The 15,000-nt window shown below is 54.2% G+C and overlaps 1 protein-coding gene and 1 non-coding gene across 2 annotated transcripts in view; one reads left to right on the top strand and one right to left on the bottom strand.

Moving 5' to 3' along the window:
• The window catches only part of LOC115463707 (zinc finger protein 2-like), a 255,895-nt gene that overhangs the window by 128,739 nt on the left and 112,156 nt on the right, over positions 1 to 15,000 (top strand). The gene's annotated exons all lie outside the window — the stretch shown is intronic.
• On the bottom strand, positions 170 to 323 carry LOC115463967. The gene has a single exon (XR_003941219.1). It is a non-coding gene; the product is annotated as a 5.8S ribosomal RNA (ribosomal RNA).

Genomic DNA, 15,000 nt, shown 5'->3' with positions numbered 1-15,000 from the left:
GCACCCCTCAGCGGGGGCGCCCTGCCCCCCCCCCCCCGCACCGGGTCTGCTCTTGAAGGGGTCAAAGGGTCGGAGGAGGTGGCGGCGGAGGGACAGGCCATGGAGGACCCGCCCCCCCCCCCCCCCCGCTGCGAATGGCCCCAGCCGCGCGGGCGATTGACGGGAAGGGGGACCCTCAGACGGGTGTAGCCCCAGGAGGAACCCGGGGCCGCAAGGTGCGTTCGAAGTGTCGATGATCAATGTGTCCTGCAATTCACACTAATTCTCACAGCTAGCTGCGTTCTTCATCGACGCACGAGCCGAGTGATCCACCGCTAAGTCGCGCTCTTCGGCCCTTACACCGGTACAGAGGTCGCTGCGTCGCAGAACTCGGTTTCTGGACGCCCACTGCCGCAGAGTCGCGTCAACGGGTGACCGGCGAAACAAAACACGAAAACGACGAGCCCGGAGGCTCGGGGTCCAGGCGCTCGGCACGGCATCCCCCTTCCCTGGAGGATCCAACTCCCTCACCCCCTCTATCTGTACCTCCCTTGTTTTGAATAATATCCCCATTCCCCCATATTCCTCCCGAGCCATCGCCCATATGGATGGCCCCCATCTCCACTCCTTTTTTGCTCTATTCATCCCCTCAATCGTTCGTATTCGAGTTTCTTGAATGAACACACACGCAACTGGTTGCTTCCCCAGCTGCTCGTATGCCAACCCTCTTGCTTTCCCTGACCTAATGCTGGCCACGTTTATTGTGGCTACTGTCCACTTCCTTCCTGACATTATCATTGTCATCTCTTCTTCTGCTCCTCCTGCCCTCTATCCGTCCCTTCCTCCTGTCCTCCCCTTCTGTGTTCCGCCTTTGGGCACCTGCTGAATGAATGCCCCATTCCCCCACACACATTACATCTTATCTGCTGACACTCCCGTTCCATGCTCAAAACTCCCGCACTTCATGCAATGTCTTACTGTGCAATTCATTGCCAAGTGTCTGAATGATCCACATCTATAACACTGGTGTGGCTGACCTTTATAGAAGCACTGTATGTGGTCTCGTCCAATATATGCTGCAGCCAGGACGTGCTGGGTAACTTCCCCCACCCTCCTCAGCCGCAACTGTGCCCCCCATGCCCCTGCCCACACCCTACTGGGGTCTGGCAACTTTCTCAATGGCGTCACCACTTCCGCATATCTTCCCAGCCAGTAGGTCAGGTCTGCCACCTCCATCGACTCATTTCTTACCAGGATCGTCACATTAGCCACCTCCTGCCTACTGACTGGGATTGCTTTAAATCCCTCCCATTCCACTGTCCCCTTCTGCTTTTCAAACCTGTGCCAGAACTCCTCCAATCCCCTCATGGACATGAAACTCAGATCAAATTCCACTCCATTTACTGGGTGGATGCACGCGTACAGATCTTCCGGCACAAAACCCATTCTGAACACCTTGTTTAGCACCTCCCCCCTTGATGGAGCCATCCCCCTCCCCACCCACTTTACCTGTATCACATTCTTTTGTTTTCCCATGACACCCCCCTCCCCCCTCCCCTCTGCCCCACCGCCCTCCACCCCCCCTCTCGCACCCTTCCTGACCTCCCTCCTCCCACCACCTGTGCAAACAACTTCCCCCCTCCTATCTGCATAGCCCCACCCCCTCCCTCCTCCCCTCTCCATTCTCCCTCTCCTTGTCCCTAGACATCAATGTCTCACGCTGGTCAGCCGCCTCCCCTGCTGTTCTCTGCTGGCCAACGCCACTCCCCTCTGCCACCGCTGGCTCCACTTCGCCTTCTCTCCTGCCATTCTGCTCCTTTCCAGTCCGCTGCTTATCCACTGTCCAGGCTCCCTCCTGATTCTCATCCGCGCTGTCATCATCCCGCGCCTCCGAACCTGGTGCTCCGCCACTGATGTCTTCATGCTGCGCCGCTCCTCTCCCACTAGTCTCTGGGCTGTTCTGCTCTTCCCCGGCCTCGTTACTTCCACCGGACCTCTGCCCACACTCCACCACCACCTCCTCTTGCTCCTCACTCCAATCTTTCCTCTCCGGTTGCTCCTTCCTCGCGTTACCTGGCTCCGCCCCCTGTGACATCACGCCTCCATCTTGACTCGACACCACTATGCCTTGGTCTCCTTCGCTAATAAACTGCAGCTTTGTTTGCAAGTCTGGCTCCTCTCCAATCTCCCAAATGTCTCTTTTCTTGAGCCTGTTCTCCGACATGGTGCTGTTCTTACTCAGTCTCTGCTCCCTCTGCTCAAACAATAAAGGACTTTGGTCCCCTCCAGCGCTTTCCCCTCTCAGGTTTGTCTCACTGCATTACACAATGTTCTCCTGCTGGGTCTGTCCTTTCTCTGCGCGCTCCTTCCTCCATCTTTCTTTGTTTGCAAAGACTTCTTTCATTGGATTATTGCCTCTCTTCATCAATGCTGCGATATGCTCCCTCCTCCACCTTAGCTGTTTTTCTAACAGTCCAATATCTCTCTGCTGGTGTTCTTTTTTTCCCTTCTGTGTCCGCTAGTTTCACCATAACCCCAGCCAGCTTTATTCGTTTCCTCAATATCTCTGCCTCCTGCTCTAGTTTCTTGATCTGCTTGAGATCCTGTAATACTTCCTCTGCAGTAATTTCACGTTCTGTGGCCCAGGCTTCCCAAGTCTCTCCTTCCTCCTCTCCACTGCTGTCCTCGTACCAGGCCTCTAGCACTGGACCACTGGGTTCTGGCCTCTCCTCCAGCTCCTGACCAGCTTTCCCACTCACTAGGCCTTCTCCTTTCTGGGCCTCTTCACCCTTCCTTCCTAGTTCTTCACCTTGTCCCCGTTTCGCTATTCCAGTCCCCGGGGCAGGCCTTCTCTCTCTAGGACCACTTAGTTCAGGGACTTTCTGGCCCTTACCTTTCTCCTGCCGGCCTGAGCCTTTTCTTGTGGCCTTCTGTGCCGCTCCAGCCCGCTCTCCGTGGCCCGGCACCCATCTCTCCACCACCACCTTGGGGCTGCTGTATCTCTGGAGCCCCTTCTCCTTATCCATGCTTTCGGCCTCCAACTAGGCCTAGGAGCCTAGTCCTGTATTACTTCCAGGCCCAGGCCCAGGCCCCTGCACTGCTCTCCAGCTCCAACCTCAACCTTCTGGTCCTTCTCAAAGCTCCTCCAACACCTCCTCCTCCTTCACACACTGGCTTGCAACTGCTGGATAACATATTTTATTGAGAAAACTTGCAACATATACAAAACCATCATGTCCCCATAAAACACAAACCCTAAAAACTAATACAACTGACACTCCTGTCTACTCCTCAAGGTGGCCTCAATTTTATCCCCATCCATCTTCTCTCCCAAACCCCCCTCCCCACATGTAACCTTTCCCACTCTGCCACCTTATACACCATCCGTACCGCCTGCCAGGCCACCTGCTCCACAGTTCTTTCCCTTGATTCAAATGACACTGGCATCGGACACTCCACAAACTTCCCAAAATAATTATCCCTATCACATAACATGTTACTTTGTCCCTTCCACCAATCCCACGCTCTACCCCCATGCCCAATCTTCCTCCCTCCAGTTCCCCAAACCTTGTACCCCCAACAGCCCCTCCACCCTCTTCCCTACTCTCTCCGCAAACGGGCACTCCTTCACCAAATGCAGCACCGTTTCTTCCTTTCCCTCACACCCCTGCCTGGGGCACTCCCGGTCCCTCCGGCTACGCCATTTCACGTTCGCTCTTACAAACAGTCTTCCGTGCAGGGCCAGCCACGCCAGGTCTTCCCACTTTCTGGGCACCCTTCCTGATGACAACTTACGTAGGCCATGCTGATACCTATGTGCCACCTCTTCCCCCACTCTGCTCTCCCCTGGCCACTCTTGTCCCCTCACCCTCTCCACCCACTCCTTCCTCTTCTCTTCTTGAATCTCCCTTCTCGTTACCTCCCACTTTCTCACCGCTCTTATTACCTCCGCTTGATACTCCTGACTCACCCTTCCCGTCCTCTTTCTCTTCACCCCCCGAGACCCACTCATCCCAAAACCCACCTCCGCCCTCCTTCAAACTGTCCGCCCACCCTTTTCTTTCATCCTGTACCAAACCTCCTAAATTTACTTGAAAAAACAAACTACGAAAAAACAACAAGGGGTTGATCATCCCCATCCCCCCTTCACCCCAATCCTTACATACCACCTCCCTTCTTATTGGATTGAGCCTATTCCCCCAAAAAGCTTGAAAAAATACCCCTGTCACCTTCGCCTTCATCTTGTCTGACAACCAACATATTTGCACAACCCATAAACACAAAGGTACCATATATGTTTTTATCAATTTCACTTTTTCCCTGTATGTCGCCCCCCACCCTTTCCATCTGTCTGCTACTGCACTAATCTTTTCCACCACCCTCTCCCAATTCCTATCTCCATAACTCTCTCTCCCAAACCTCACGCCCAAAATCTTCACCTCTTCTTCCGCCTCTGGTATTCCCACTTCCTCACTACTCCCCCCTCCCTCACTACTCCCCCCTCCCTCACTCATCCGTTCCCTTCCCCCACTTGTAACGCATGACATTTCTCCCAGTTTATTTTAGCTCCAGTCGCCCGTACATAGTGCCTCACCTCCTTCTCCACCCATTCCTCTTCCTCTTTCCCCTGTACCACCACCGTCACATCGTCAATGTACGCGAGTACCCTAACTGTCTCTCTACCCCCCCAGCTCCATCCCTACCAAACTCCATCTCTCACCCTCCCCCCCCCCCTCTAACCTACGCACCAACGGATCTATAGCTAACACATAAATGACTGGACTAAGCGGACACCCCTGTCTGATCCTCGTCCGCCCCCTAACTCTCTCCCCCCTCCACCCATTCACTATCGGGTAACAAACTGCTCCCTCATACAACTGCTTGTAACCCTCTCACCCACCTCCTGGGCACTCCTACCTTCTCCATTACCTTCCATACATATTCCCATTGCACTCTATCATACGCTGTCGCCTGATCCAGCGCAATGATTTTCACGACCCCTCCCTTCCTATTTCTCCCCACCTCAATCACCTCCCTTGCCGTCAAAGCCGCCTCTACCCCTCTACGCCCCTCCACCCCTCCTTCCTGCGCTCTACATACCACCTGCCCCATCACTTCATTCATCTTTTTGACCCACATGCTGGCCAAAATTTTTCTATCTACATTTAGTAACGAAATGGGCCTCCAATTGGCCAGGTCCTCCCTATCTTTTCCCTTGCTGAGCAGAATCAACCCTGCTTCCAGCATTGAACCCGGCAACCGCCCTCTCCGCTCCCCCTCCCGAAACACTTCCACCAATACCGGGATCAGTTCTCTTTCTAAAACATGATAAAACTCTGCCGGTATCCCGTCCGGCCCTGGCGTCCTCCTCTTCTGCATCCCTCTCAACGCTACCTTCACCTCCTCCTCTGTCCAGTCCCCCTCCTCCCCTCCCTCCTCCAGGGTTCCCTCATCTTCCAACTCCATCTCATTTACATAATCCACCTCCCCCCTTGTCCCCTTCTGTCAAAATACTGTGTATAGTACTCTCCCACCAACCTCATTATCCCTTCCCTGGTAACCTCCCTCCCCTCTTCTACATCCTTTACAGCCCCCATCCATCTCCCTGCCTGTTTCATTTTATAATTCTCAAACACATCTGGGGAAATTAGTACCTCACAATCCCTTTCATATCATAGGGATTCCCATCTATCCCCTCTCACCCTCCTAATTTCTCTATCTAATTGCTCAATGTCCCCCTCCTCACCCCCTCTCTCAATTAATCTATCCCTCCTTTTCCTCAAAGCTTCCTCCAATTTTGCCCGTTCCCTCCCCCTCCGACCCTCCTTCTCTTTTTTATTTCCTCCCACCAATCCCCCCACCACTCAAAACCCTCCCGTATCGTCAACTGATCCATCCAAAACCTGCGAAACTCCTCCCTTCCCTCCTCCTCCTCCTCCATCCATTCCACCTTCATTCTCTACATCCCTCGTCCCCGGTCCCCCCCCCCCTCTATATTCCCCACCTCCACTCACAACAACCAGTGATCTGAGTAATGCACCGCTTTCTGCCGTAACGATCCCCCACCGTCCCCGTCTCTGATTATTATTCGATCTATCCGACTTTTACACAAGCCCCTCTGAAAGGTAAATCCTCCTGTCCTTCCACCCCCAAGTCCTTCAAACCTGCTTCCCCAATTATCCTCTCTAGCAAAACCCCATCATATCCCACACATCTCTCCCTAGCCCCGCTGTCCTCCACCCTCCCTATCATATTAAAATCACCCCCCCCCCCCAGACCACCTGCCGTTCTGTGTATAAGTATGGTTTAGTTTCCTTCAACAATACTTTCCGTTCCCTCATACTCTGTGGCCCATGAAAATTAATCAAGCGCACCCTCCTCCCTTTCATCCTCCCATCCACCACCATCCCCCTGCCCCCCTTCAACTCCACTATTCCCTCAATCTCCACCCCCTCTCCTTTGAACAAAATAGCCAACCCCCCCATACTCTTCTCTTGCCAATACCCAGATCGAGTGGCCCCACCTCCATTCCTTCTTTGCCCTGTGCAGTCCCTCCAACGTTCTTATCCTTGTTTCTTGTAAGAAAATACAGTCCACTGTCTCCCCACCCAGTGCTTCATACACAATCGCCCTTGCCTTCCCTGTCCGTATACTAGCCACATTTATTGTGGCTACTGTCCACAGTAGATCTGCCATGATCATGTCTGTCTTTTCTTCTTCCCCTCCTTCCCTCTTTCTTGACCTTCTCTTTTCGCCACCCATCCCTCAGTCCAACCCCCTCCCTCCCCTCCCCCCCAGCTCCCACTCCCCATCTTCTTCCCATTCCAAGTCCACCTCCTCTCCACCTCCCAGAGCTTCCCCTCTCCCCTTCTACTTCCATCTCGTCCTCCACTTCTCCCATCTCTCCCCTCTCCCTTTCCCCTCCCATCCCTCTGCGCCTTCCCACCCCCCTCTGCTCCCTTTCCTCGCAGCTCCATACCCCCACTCTTCAAACCCTTCTGTCCCTTCCCCCTCTTACCTTGTACAACTACCCACCCATCCTCCTCCACCCCCCTCCCCACCTCGGCCCTCCCATCTTCCTTCCCCTTTTCTTGCACCCTGTCCCCTCTGTCCTCTCGTCCTCCCTCCCCCTACCTCTCCCCTCTTCATTATCCCCACCCTGACCCTCTGCTCTCTGATTTGCCGCCCTCGGACATCTGCTATATGGATGACCTAGTTCCCCGCACAAATTACACCTTATATCTGTGCACTGTCCCGTCTCATGGTCAAAACTCCCACACTTCACACATTTTCTACTTGTACAATTCATTGCAAAATGTCGAAACGACCCACATCTGTAACACTGGTGTGGCTGACCCTTATAAAAGCACTGGACCCTATCTCGCCCAATGAAAGCCGCAGCCGGGATGTGCATCGGGATTTCCCTCTCCCTTCTTAATCAGACCTTCGCCCCCCATGCTCCTGCCCACACTCTACTCTCATCCGGAATTTTCCTCAAAGGGGTCAGAACTTCAGCATGCCGATTAAGCCAATAAGCTAAATCTGCCTCCTCCAATGACTCATTCCGGACAAGGATAGTCACCTTCACCTCTTCCTGCCTGCTAATCGGGATGAGTTTAAACCCCTCCCACTCCTTATGTCCTCTTCGTGGCTCCACCCTCCGCCAAAATTCCTCCAATCCCCTACTGGTCAGGAAACTGACGTCAAAATCCACCCCATTAATGGGGTGGATACACGCAAAAAGGTCCTCGGGGATGAAACCAAGGCTGAAAACCCTTGCCAACACCTCCCCTTTGGTGGGCACACTACCCTTCCCCACCCACCTCAACTGTACTACATTTCTCCTCCCATACCCCGCCCCCCCTCTCTTCCCCCACCCTCCCACCACTTGCGCAAAAGACCTCCCTCCACCCCCCCAGCCTCCCTGTGTCCCCCCTCCCCCTCTCCCTTCTCCTGTTCAGTCCCGTTATGCTGCCCTTAAGGCTCCAAAACTGGTATCCTGCTGGCTTCCACAGTGCCAGTGCGTCTCTGGATTCCATCTCCTTTCCGGACATCATCGCCTCGTGACGTCATCGCTCTCTCCGAACTACCAGTCCCAGCACTCCGATTGGACACACTCTGTCTCTGCTGCTCTTCCTTGGATCCACACTCTGACTGCACTACGCGATCTTCCCCAGGCACCTCCTCCTCCACTTTCCCGGCCACACTTGCAGTCACTCGATCCGCATCCTTCGGGACTCCATCTCCCAGCAGTCCTTGCGCTTCCCCCGCCGGCACTGGATTGGCTGGCTCTGCCTGCACTTCCTCACTCATGGCTGCCGATTGCACACCCCCGTTCCTCTGTGCAACTTCTCGCTCCTCTGGTCCCTCCACCAGTTGTGTACATCCAGAACTCGTTCCTCGCTGCTGACCCACCGCCACAGGTCCACCAGCTCCCTCTCCGGAATCCATCTCATCGGGCTGAAGTTCCGCCTCTGCTCGTGAGGTCACTGCACTGCCCGATATCACCTCCAGCGTCTGTTCCTTCTTGCTGCACTGCAGCTGCCTCCTCATTTGGAACTTTTCTCCCACCTCCAAAATCTCCACCATCTGCACCGCCTCCGCAGGCTCAACAGGACCAACTTGCTGACCGTCCTCAGGTATGTCTTCCTCAAACATTAAAGGACTTGCCACACCCAGTGCTGTTTGTGTGATTCTCTGTTTCTCAAGTATCGGTACGGAGTCTTTGTGCTTACTCCATCTGTCTCTGTTAGCAAATATCTCACTCAAAGGATTATTGCCGCGTTTTTTCAATGCCTCAATCTTCTCTTTCCTCCACATTAATTGTTTTTGAAGCAACACGATTTCCCACTGCTGCTTTTCTCTCCGTCCCTCTGTTTCAGCAAGTTTCACCATCACGTTTGCTAGTTTGATCCTTTTCCTTAGGACCTCCGCCTCTTGCTCTAATTTCTTGATGAGCTTTTAATCAGCTATTACATCTTCAGCCGTAATTGCTCTGTCAGCCGCCCAAGTAGCCCAGTCTTCTTCCTCCCCCTCCTCCTCGCTACTGTCAGAATACATTGTTTCCAAAACCACTCCACTCTGTGGTTCTTTTCCTTTCACCTCCTCCTGTCCCTTCTCCACTCTTGAGCTGCTTACCTGTACTGCTGTCACCCGAGTTGCTGGCTCTGCCTTCTGGGCCTCTTCACCCTGCTTCCTCCCCCAACCTGTACCCTCACTCACAAACTCAGTCCTGGGCCCAGGTTCCACCTCGGGGGGGGGGGGGGGGGGGGCTTGCTCCAGGGACTTTCCTGCCCTTACCTTTCTCCTGCGGCCCCTTCTCCAGGCCTTTCGGCTTTTCACCTGCAGGCTCCCATCTGGCCAACACCACACTTGGCTCCTTCCGCAACTGGAGCCCCTTGGCTTTCTCCAAATCCTGGGCCTCCATCCTGGGCCTACTAGGCCCTGAGGCCTGGACCTCAATTTTCGCAGACCTCACCAGGCAACTCTCTTCTTGGGCTGTTAGGCAAACTCCACCTCTGTTACTCCCAGCTTCTCCACACCACCTCTCCTCTCAGTCTGGCTTCCAACTGAGCTGGAAAACTCTTTTATTAGAAAATTGCAACAAAATACAAAACACATCCATTCTTTACACAACTAATGTTCCCCTTTTCCCCCTTACTAATACATAATGTTCCTAACTGCCCCTCTTCATGGTGGACGTAACCTTACTCCTCTCCACCTCTTTTCCCACTCTCCCCTTCCCACCCTCATCCTTTCCCACGCGGCTACCTGGTATACAGTTCGTATCACCTGCCAGGCCACCTTTTCTGCTGTGCTATCCACTTGAAACAAATGATATTGGCTCCTAGCCCCCCACAGCCCCCCAACAAAATCATACCAATCACATATCTTGTTACCCGAAATGCTCTACTCCCCCCTCCCTCCAAACCATAAGCCCAATCCGCATACTTCCACTGTGCCAACCCTTTTACCCCCAACACCTGCCCCACCACTTTCCCCACCTCCTTGGCAAATGAACACCCCTGTAGCAGATGTTCCGCCATTTCTTCCACCCCTGCACACTCCGGCCTCGGGCATCCTCTCTCTTCTTTACTTCTCCACTTGATGTTTGCCCATACAAACAATCTTTGATGAAAGGCCAGCCACGCCAGGTTCTCTACCTTCCGGGGAACCCTTCCTGATGTCAGACTTTGCAAACCCTCTCTCATCCTTGTCGTTGTACAATTTGGCAAACTCAACCGCCCTGGCCACAATTGCTCCCTCACCCTCTCCACCCATTCCTTTCTATTCCCTTCTTTTATCTCCTTACATGTGATACCCCATTTCTTAACCACCCTCATCAACCCCTTCTGATACTCCTGACTTCCACTCCTCCCCCACCTCCTCTTCTCCCCCCTCCCTCCCATCTCTCCTTTAACCCACCTTTCCCAAAACCCTCCCCCCCCCCCCCCCCCCCCCCCCCGTCCTCAAACTCTCTGCCCAACCCCCTTGTCCTTCCCCCACTATTCCCTTCAAATTTGCTTGCAAAAACAATGAGCGAAACAACAGAATTGGATTTGGCATCCCCAAACCCCCTTCCTCCCGCTTCCTGCACAGCACCTCCCTTCTCACAGGGTTCAACCTGTTTCCCCATAAGGCCCTGAAAAAGACTCCCGTCACTTTGCTTCCATCCTCTCTGGTAACCAGCAGATCTGAGCCACCCATAGAAATAGGGGCACTAGGTATGTCTTTATCAGACGTACCCTCTCCCTATAGGTCACCCCCCACCCCTTCCAGTTCTCAGCCACCTCGGTCGCCTTCTCCACCACCCTCTCCCAATTCCTCTCCGCATACTTGTCCTTCCCAAATACCACTCCTAATATTTTCACTTCGTCCTCCGCTGCTGGTAACCCCCCTCCCCTCCCCCTCCCCCTTCCTACCTGAACTGCGTGGCATTTTGTCCAATTCAATTTTGCCCCTGTCGCCCTTTCATATTTCTCCAATTCCCCCTCCACCCTCCTTTCTTCTTCCCTTCCCTGTACCATTACTGTCACATCATCGATGTAGGCCAGTACCCTTACTCTATCCCCCCTCTCCCCTAAGCCTACCCCTACCAACTTGGTTCCCCCTTCATTGAGTCACTGCACCAAAGGGTCAATGGCTGCCACATAAATTAGTGGGCTCAATGGGCATCCCTGCCTGATTCCTGTCCTCACTGCCACTTTCCTCCCCCTCTAGCCATTCACTATTGGAACACACACCGCCTCTTTATATAATTTCCTAAACCATTCTACCCACCTCTCTGCTACCCCTGCCTTCTCCATCACTTCCCATACATATTGCCTTTGCACTCTGTCATAGGCTGTTGATTGGTCGAGCGCAATCATCTTCACCACCCCTTCCTCCCTTTGTCTTGCTACTTCTACCACCTCCCTCACCATCAAGGCTGCTTCTACCCCTCCCCTTCCCGCTACCCCCCCTTTCTGTGCCTCACTGAGTACCTTTCCCATCTCCTCTGTTACCCTCTTCACTATCGCGCTGGCCACTACCTTCCTGTCTACATTAAGCAAAGATATCGGTCTCCAATTGTCCAAATCTTCTCTCTCCTTTCCCCTTGCTTAATAGAATCAATCCGGCTTCTGACATAGACATTGGCACTCTTCCCTTCCCTTCCCCTTCCCTCATCACCTCTACCAGGACCGGCACCACCTCCTTCTCAGAAGCGTGGTAAAACTCAGCTGGAATTCCATCCGGCCCTGGCGCTCTTTTATTCCTCATCCCTCTCACCGCCTCTCTGATCTCCTCCTCTGTCCATGCCCCCTGTTCCTCATGCCCCTGTTCCTCCTCCTCCACTTCCCTCCCCCCCCCCCCCCCCGGTGTGTCTCTCACATAAATTCCCCATTTCTCCTTCCCCCCTCCCCTCTTCTGTCAAAGTATCTCCCATAATACCTTTCTACTACCCCCAACATTCCCTCCCTAGTCACCTCCCTCCTCCCTTCTTCATCCCTCACCGCCTCCATCCCTCTCCCCCTCTCCTTCAACCTGTAATTCTCAAACGCACTAGGTGACAACATTGCCCCACAATCTCGCTCATATTTCAATGCCACCCACCTATTCCCCCTAACCTGTTCTAATGTGCTATCTAATTGTTCCACTTCCCCCTCTTCCCCCCCTCTTTCCACTAATCTATCCCTCCTTTTCCGCAAGGCTTCCTCCCATTTTGTCCTCTCTCTCCTCTTTCTTCCTTCCTTTTGCTGCGCAAACTTCTTTATTCGTTTCTTGACTTCTTCCCACCACTCTCCCCATGAGTCAGATCCTTCCCTTACTGTCAACAGGTCTTCCCAAAATTTCTGAAAGTCCTCTTTACTGCCTTCCTCTTCCAACCAGTCCACTCTCATCCTCCACATCGCCCTACCTCTATCCCCACCCTCCGACTTTCCCCACTTCCGCCCACAACAAACTATGATCTGAGAAGTCCACTTCCCTTTGCCGTAACTTCCCCCCTCCCTCTCCCTCCTTCACCAATAGCCGGTCTATTCGACTCCTGCATGCCCCTCTCCGAAATGTAAACTGAGCCCCCTCTCCTCCCCCTAAATCCTTCAACCCAGCCTCCCTTATTATTTTCTCTAACAGCAGGCCATCATACCCAACTCCCCTCGCCCTTGCCCCACTATCTTGTCTCCCCCCTATCAAGTTGAAATCCCCCCCCCCCCCCCCATACCACCTGTCTCTCTGTGTATAAATACTTCTGTATTTGTTGCAACAACCTCTTCCTCCCTCTTCGTCTGTGGACCATAAATATTGATCAGTCGTACCCTACGACCCTTAATCCTCCCATCTAACACCATCCCCCTCCCCCCTTTTAATTCCACCACCCATTCCACCTCTACCTCCCTGGTTCTGAAAAGCACCGCCAATCCTCCATACTTCTCTCTCGCCAATACCCACACTGAGTGCCCCCACTTCCACTCCCTCTTTGCCCTATTCATCTCCACTACAGTCTGTATTTGCGTCTCCTGCAGCAAAATACAATCCACCACTTCGTTCCTTAACTGATCGAACGCCAACCCCCTCGCCTTCTCCGTTTTAATACTGGCCACATTAAGCGTAGCCACTCTCCATGTCCCTTCTGCCATTCTTACTTTTTCTTCCTTCTCTTACCCCCCTCCCCTCTCTCTTTCCCTTCCCTCTTAGCCACCCAGCCTTCCCTCCAACTCCTTTCTCCTTCCTGTCCCCCTCTCCCTCTCCCTCCTCCTCCCCCCTCTCTGTCCCCCCCTTCTTCCCCTCCTATCTCCATAGCCTCCCCTCCCTCCTTCTCCCCACCCTGCTTCTCCCTCTCTCCTCCCCTCTCTATCTCTCTCTCCTCTTCCCCTTTCCCCTGTCCTCTTGCCTCCCCTCCCTTCTCCCTTCCTGTCCCTGCTCCCCCACCCCCTTCTCCCTTTTCTTTTTCTTCTTTTTCTTTCGCACCCTCTCCCACCCTTGACTCCCTCCTTCCTCCTCCCCTTCTACCGCCCTCTCTCCCTCCTCCCTCCTGTCCTCTTCACTCCCACTACTTTCCCCCTCTTCTCTCCCTTCCTCCCCTTTCCCCCCTCTTCTCTTCCCGTCCCCTCTCTTCTCCCTTCTCTCTCCTCGCCCCTCTCCTCTCCCTCTCTTCCCTTCCATGCGTCGCCTGAGGGCACCTACTAAAGGGATGGGCCAGTTCTCCACACAAATTACACCTTATCTGAACACAATTTCCCGTCCCGTGCTCTTCGCTCCCACACTTAATGCATTTCCTGACAACACAATTCATTGCCATATGGCGAAAGGATCCGCACTGGAAGCACTGGTGTGGCTGGCCCTTGTAAAAACATTGTATCTGGTCTCTGCCGATATATGCTGCTGGGGGGATATGTTTTGGCACTTCCCCCTCCCGTCTTAGACGCACTGTCGCCCCCCATGCCCCCGCCCACACCCTGCTTGGGTCTGGTAACTTTCGTAAGGGAGACACTACATCTGCGTATCTCCTCAACCACACCATAAGATCAGCCGCCTCCAGTGACTCGTTTCTGACTAATATTGTCACCTGCGCTGCCTCCTGGCGGCTGATCGGGATCACCCTGTACCCTTCCCATTCCCCACCCCCCTTCCGGGCTTCATACCTGCTCCAAAACTCCTCCAACCCCCTAGCCGTTAGGAAACTGATGTCATATTCTACCCCATTGACTGGGTGGATGCAGGCAAACAAATCTTCCGGGATAAATCCCAACCTGAAGACTTGTTGCAATACCTCTCCCCTTGAAGGTGCTGGTCCCTTCCCCACCCACTTTAACTGTACCACATTCCTCCTTTTCCCGCCTTGTCCTCCCCAACCCCTCCCCTCCTCTCCTCCCCTCCCACCCCCAAAACCCCTCCCTCCTCCTTGCCCCCCTCCCCCCACTATCTGGGCAAAAGTCCTCCCACCTTGTTGCCATCCTGTCCCCGCCCCTTCCATTCCCACCCCTTTCCCTTCCATTCTCACCCCCCTCCTTTCCAAGCCCATCCCCTTCCCTTCCAATCCCACCCTCTTCCACCCTTAACTCCCTCCTCTCTGCCCTTCCCCCTCCCTCAGTCTCACTGCTAGCGCTGGGCTCACCAGCCCCACTGGCTTGAATTCTGGAGACAGCTTTATCTCTCGCCGCTTCCCTTCTTCTGCCTGCTGCAGCCGCTTTTCTTTCTATGCTCCACTCCTCCTCCTGCCGGGCCATCTCTCTCTTCTGTTCTCCCGCCTAGGGCTCCACCTCTCGCTGCACGTCCCGCTGCTCGCTATGGCTGCGCGCCTCTGGCTCCGCCCCCTCGCCGCTCCCTGCACACCGGGCTCGTTCGCCATCCCTCTCCTCATTTCTTCTGGCTTCCCCGCTGCTGGTTGCCCTCCCGTCCTGCTCACCACTTGAGGGAAGTTGCCAAAAGGGCCGTTCGTGTGTCTGTGGCGCTCCCGCTCCGTCCCTGACGTCATGACCCAGCGCCATCTTCCTCCGGGCTCCTTCTTGCTGCGGACGCTCATTCTCCTCCATCTGTTGC

This window comes from Microcaecilia unicolor, chromosome 2, assembly GCF_901765095.1.
Source record: "Microcaecilia unicolor chromosome 2, aMicUni1.1, whole genome shotgun sequence".
Classification (NCBI taxonomy): domain Eukaryota; kingdom Metazoa; phylum Chordata; class Amphibia; order Gymnophiona; family Siphonopidae; genus Microcaecilia; species Microcaecilia unicolor.
The sequence above is the reverse complement of the archived record's forward strand: the minus strand, read 5'-3'. Positions and strand labels throughout refer to the sequence as shown.